The following is a 6,049-nucleotide window of genomic DNA, read 5'->3' on the forward strand; positions in this document are numbered from 1 at the left end:
AGTTCTGCCCACAACTGCCCTGAGCTCCACTGGCAGCCCAGACACAGCTGCTGAGGGAAGGCTGCCCCCAGATCCTGAGCCCAGCTTGTGCTGGCAGAGCTGCAGCTCCTGGCCAAGTGCACTGCTGGCTCTGAGGAGCTCACCTGGTGGCAGCTGCTCTGCTCTCCTTGCATTGGGGGCTACTCACTCGGGTCACTCAGGTACAAAGGGACAGAGGACAAACACCTGGGCACGGTGGTGCCACTTTGCTGAGACCTCCCCTGCAGTGCTGTGTGCAGGGCTGGAGCCCTCAGCACAGGAAGGACATGGAGCTGATGGAGAGGCTCCAGAGCAGGCCAGGAGAATGCTCAGGGGGTTGGAGCAGCTCTGCTGTGAGCACAGGCTGAGGGAGCTGGGGGTGTTGAGCCTGGAGAGGAGAAGGCTCCAGGGAGACCAGGGAGCAGCCTGCCAGTGCCTGCAGGGAGCTCCAAGCAGGCTGCAGAGGGGCTCCACTCCTCCACTGCAGAGCTGCTTTGGGGCTCCACTGCAGAGCTGCTTTGGGCCCCACTCCCCCACTGCAGAGCTGCTTTGGGGCTCCACTGCAGAGCTGCTTTGGGCCCCACTCCCCCACTGCAGAGCTGCTTTGGGGCTCCACTGCAGTGCTGCTTGGGTCCCCACATCACTTTTTTGATTGCTTGGGGTTTAATTATTATTTATTAACAAACTGAGTTTTGAGTCCCGGTGGCAAAGGCAGCAAAGCCTTCTTGCTGCGAGGGGCAGAAGTCTCCTGAGTGCCTCCAGCAGCGCCTCAGCTCAGCGCCGCAGCCTCCTGGCTCGGTGGCGCTGCTTCGCGCCGAGGCGCCACAAGGTGTCGCTGTGGCTGCACCGCAGCGGCAGCTTCGCTTCCACCCAGCAGCTCTGCCTGCAGAGCCCCTCGGGGGACAGTTGGAGGTTAGTTCCCTCATGGGGGGTTGGCGCTGATTTGCTTTGGGCTTTCTGTTTCTCCCCTCCCTCCCCGCCGTGAGCGGTGATTGGTTCCAGTCAGGTAAAGAATCAGCTGAAGAATTGATCAATCAGGCCAGGAATCTGTTCAAGAAGAATCGGTTTAAGAAGCAGGTAAGCACCACTTAAGAATCAGTTATCCGTTTATGAGCCAGTTAAGGAGCGAGTTAAGACACAGTTTTAGAAGCAGTTAAGAATTAGTTTAAGAAGCAGTTAAGAACCAGTTTAAGAATCAGGTTAAGAAGCACTTGAGAACCAGTTTAAGCAGCAGTTAAGCAGCAGTTAAGCACCAGTTTAAGCAGCAGTTAAGCACCAGTTTAAGCAGCAGCTTCAGAAGCAGTTAGGAATCAGGCTGAGCAAAGCCAGCAGTGTGCAGCTGCCCTGGGATGTCCCTGGAGCGATGGAACTGTTGGACTGGGACAGCCCTCTAGGTCCATCCAACCATCAGCCTAAGGCCACCGTGGCCACTACCCCCTGTGCCCAACTGCCATCTCCAGGCGTTTCTGGAACCCCTCTGAGACCATCCAGCTCCAACCCCCTGCCCTGGGCAGGGGCACCTCCCACCAGCCCAGGTTGCTGCAGGCCTCACCCAGCCTGGCCTGGAAGAGCTGCAGGGATGGAGCAGGGGAGATGCTTTCTGCCAGAGTGATGCTTGAGGAGCATTCAAGGTCCTCTCTTCTGCTGGCAGGGAGCTCTGCTCATGGCCTCCTCTGCTGGCACAAGCAGTAAGAACACAAAGCTTTGCTTGCAGTGCTCAGGAGGGGCAGAGGACATCCACTGCAGCCCAGGAGGAGAAGCTTCTTTGGTGTGAGGCTGCTGGGGGCCTGGGGCAGGCTGCCCAGAGAGGCTGTGGAGTCTCTGGGGACATCCAAGCCCCACCTGGCTGTGTTCTGGGTGCCCTGCCCTGGCAATGGGGGCTGGGCTGGGAGACCTCCAGAGGTCCCTTCCCACCCCTCCACTCTGTGCCTGTGAGCTCAGCTCCTTTGTCCCACTGCAGGAGTGGCTGTCCCACGAGCCTGGAGAGCAGCACCCCCACGAAGGAGCCTCCCAGCTGGGGTCCAGCTGTGCCCACAGCTGTGGGTGGTGCTCAGCCAGGGCAGCCCTGCAGCTGCTGAAGCCCTCAGCTGGTGAGGAGCCTGCCTGGGGAGGCTGGCAGGGAGCAGGGCAGGGAGCAGGGCAGGGCGAGCTCAGCTCCCTCTGCTCTCCCTGCTGCAGCTCTCTGCTTTCCCTGCAGCATCTTACTGCTGGGGCAGGAGGCCAACCTGCAGGCCCCAGAGCAGCAGCAGCAGGAGGCCAGGAGCTGCTCATCCATCCCAAAGCAATTACCTGGAGGTGGCAGGGGGGGAGCAGGAGCAGGGAGGTTCAGCTCAGCCTCTCATCTCCTGCTCTCCACGCTGGGAGTCTCTCTTCTTGACGTGCAGCTTCCTCACCCTGCCAGCCCTGAGCGATGCTGCTGCCTGCTGGGGACAGGGAGAAGCTGCTCCCAGCACAGCCTGCCCTGGGGGAGGCTCCCTCAGGGCATAGTGCCCAAGCAGAGGTGCCCAAGGCTGCAGAGCCTGGTGCTAGCCACAGGGAAAGCTCCCAGGGGCATAGGGCTGGGGGAGAAGAGCAGAGCATGGGGTGGGGAGGGGGAAGTTCCTTCAGCCCTAACAGAAACCTCTCCTCTGCCCTCAGCTGCCCCAAAGCCTGCCCTGCAGTGCCCAGGCTGGAGGGGCAGGCAGGCTGTGCCAGGCTGTGCCAGGCTGGGGACTCAGGGCAGCTTCCCACAGCTCCCAGCAGCATGGCAGGGCAAGGGGGCACTGTTGGAAGGGGGTGGGATCCCTGCTGCTCCTCTTCTCCTCTGGACCCACTGAGCAGAGGGAGCCACTGAGTCCTGTCCCAGCAGGGATGGAGGCTTGCAGCAGCCCCTTGAAGGAGCTCCAGGCCAGGTCTGTGGAGCTCTGTGCCATGGTCCTGTGCTCAGCATGGAGACACAGCCCCCAGGCTGCTGCCTGCTGCAGGTGGGACCCAGAACCTGCACTCAGAGCCAGCCACTTGGAGCCAGCCTGGGGGGCAGCAGAATCTGTCCCTCATGAGCTGCTCCTTCAGCAAAGCAACTTGCTGGGGAGGGAGCTGGGGAGGAGCAGCTGAGGGAGCTGGGGGTGTTCAGCCTGGGGAAGAGGAGGCTGAGGGAGACCTCCTTGCTCTCTGCAGCTCCCTGAGAGGAGGCTGGAGCCGGGGGGGGTTGGGCTCTGCTCCCTAGGAACGAGAGGCAGCACAGGACAAATGGCCTCAAGCTGCAGCAGAGGAGGTTTAGCTTGGCCACAAGGAACAGTTGCTGCCCAGGGCAGTGGTGGAGTCCCCATCCCTGGAGGGGTTTCAAAGCCCTGGAGATGTGGTGCTGAGGGCCATGGCTCAGCACCAGCCTTGGCAGAGGTGGGGCACAGTTGGACTCCACCATCCTGAAGGCCTTCTGCAGCCCACCCCAGCCTGGGGTCCACCTTGCAGACCCTTTCCTTGCCTCAGCCATTTCCCAGCACCTTCCTGCCCGGCAGCATCCTCCTCCTCCCCTCCCCTGGGTGCCCTGCTGGGTGCCAGCCCCAGCTGGCAGGGCAGCTGCTGACTCAGGCAGCGTCCCCCCGCGCCTGGGGCAGGGCTGCAGGCTGCAGTCAGGGCCTCGTGGCTGCCCTGTGCTCATCCCTGCAGATGGGACACAGATTCCATGAGAGAGCCTCAGCTGGGGGCCACGTGGAGAGGGTGAGCAAGCAGCAGCTGCTGCCTGGGGCTCTGCTGGGCTGAGCTGCACCCAGCAGGGAAGGAGGCTCCCGGAGCTGGGTGACCCTTCAGGACACTCAGACAGCACACAGAGAGCCCCCAGCAGCTCAGGGAGGGACAAAGGTCCCCCAGGTGTGCCTGCTTGACACCTCCCAGCTCCCCCTGCCTTGCATCCCCCTCCTGGTTTGATGCTTTCCCACCTGGGAGCTGAGTCTTCAGGAGGAGAAGCTCAGCAGGAGCCAGAAGTGTGCAGCCCAGAGAGCCAAGCAGAGCCTGGGCTGCAGCAAGAGAAGTGTGGCCAGCAGGGCAGGGAGGGGATTCTGCCCCTCTGCTCCACTCTGCTGAGACCACAGCTGCAGCTCTGGGGCCAGTTCTGGAGCCTCTGTGCCTGGGACAGGGAGCCAGCAATGGGCACTGGCAGCACAGAAGGCCAAGGGCAGCTCAGCTGCCAGGGCCCATTGCCAGAGGTGGAGGGAGAGGATCCTGCCCCTTGGTCAGGAGGAGCTCAGTCCCAGCCCTGCATGAGGGTGCTGAGCAGCCACTGGGCAAAGGCTGCAGCCTGCTGCCAGCTTGAGCTCTTGGTGGCTTGGAGGCTTGTTGGTGCCATCTGCAGCCAGCTCTGCCCCTGGCATTGCCCTGGGAGTCGTTCCCCTGGCAGCCAGGGGCTGCTGCTTGGCTCTTGGCCTTGTCCTGCAGGGTGCTGGCCAGAAGGGGACTCAGATGGTGCCTGCTGAGATTCAGCACCAAGGACCAGGGCTCTGCTTCTGAGGGCACCTCAGGAGGGTGCTGTGGACAGCTCAGGAGGGTGCTGGGCACCTCAGGACAGCTGCTGTGGGCAGCTCAGGAGGGTGCTGTGGACAGCTCAGGAGGGTTGCTGTGGGCAGCTCAGGAGGGTTGCTGTGGGCACCTCAGGACAGCTGCTGTGGGCACCTCAGGAGGCCGCTGGGCTGCCCAGAGCGCCAGAAGAGGGCAGTGGAAGCCAACAGACGAGGGACACCTCCCAGCCATGGGCACAGGAGCCAAGCCCAAAGCCCTCCTGTGCCCAGCTGCCCCTTCCCTGGGTGGTATTCCAGCGGCATGGGCAAGAGAAGCTTCCTGAAGGGCTTAGGCTGAGACCTTCCAGATGCCACAGAAACCTTTCTGTCATGGGAAGGACTTCTGAGCACCACCAGCCCAGGCTTTGCTGCTGGGGGTGCAGCCTGCCAGCTGGCAGCCAGTGTGGCAGCACAGGGGCTGGGAGGTGCCCACCCAGATGGCTGCTGGCAGCCTTCACCATCTGAAGGGCCTTGGTGGTTCTCACTCCTGAGTGAGCAGGAGCAGCTCCAGATGCCAGGAGACAGCTGGGCAAGGGCTCAGCCCATGCCAGGGCCCACAGGAGCCACCTCTCACCAAGTGGCTGCCCAGCAGTGCCACCAGCAGTGCCCACCAGCAGCGTGGTCCTGAGCTCCTGGCAGGGCAGGAGCCTCCACCTCACCAAGGGCCTTCCTTCCTCGCACCCTTCCAAGTCACTGCTGCCCAGGGCACAGCTGTGCCAGGCCCAGCAGCATGAACCAAGGTCCTGGCAGCCCTGCCCTGAGTCAGCAGGAGGTGGATGTGGAGGAGGTGGTTGAGGAGGAGGTGGTTCAGGAGATGGTTAAGGAGGAGATGCTTAAGGAGGAAAAGGTTGAGATGGGTCAGGAGGAGGTGGGTCAGGAGGAGATGGGTCAGGGTATTGGTGCCCTCAGTCAAACCAGCCCCTAGGAAGTAAACCCCCAGTGGGCATGAAGCGTGGGGTGGCAGCGCCTCCTGCACAGCTCCTGACTTCCAACCTGGCCTCCTGCAGCACCTCCTGCACAGCTCCTGACCTCCAACCTGGCCTCCTGCAGCACCTCCCAGCTCCTGACCTCCCCCAGCAGGCAGCTTCCTGCCACTTGGTGCTGGGAAGCCCCAGGACCCCTCCCCGTGGGAGCCTTTGCAGCCTGAGCAGCAGCTGAAACTGTGACGGAGAGCAGAGGAGAGCAGATTGCTCCACAGCAGCTCAGCCCCAGCAGCTGGGCAGATGTGCAGGTGCTGCCCAGCCTGCTGACTGCCACCAGGCATGGAGAGGACCTTGGTAGCTCCTTGCCTCTGCCCCAGCTCCTGGGCTGTCCTCTCCTGCTGAGGGGTGCAGGGCAGCAGGGACTGGGGGTCTGCCAGCATCTGGCACGACTCGAAAGCAGCTTCCTCCAGGAGTCAAGTAGCTGCTCCTGCTACTCAACTAGCTGCTCCTGCTACTCAACTAGCTTCCTCCAGGAGTCAACTAGCCTCCCCTACTAGTCAGCTAGCTTATTCTAGG

This window comes from Melanerpes formicivorus, unplaced genomic scaffold (genome assembly GCF_026170545.1).
Source record: "Melanerpes formicivorus ecotype bairdi unplaced genomic scaffold, bMelFor1.0.p_v2 SCAF_122, whole genome shotgun sequence".
Lineage (NCBI taxonomy): Eukaryota > Metazoa > Chordata > Aves > Piciformes > Picidae > Melanerpes > Melanerpes formicivorus.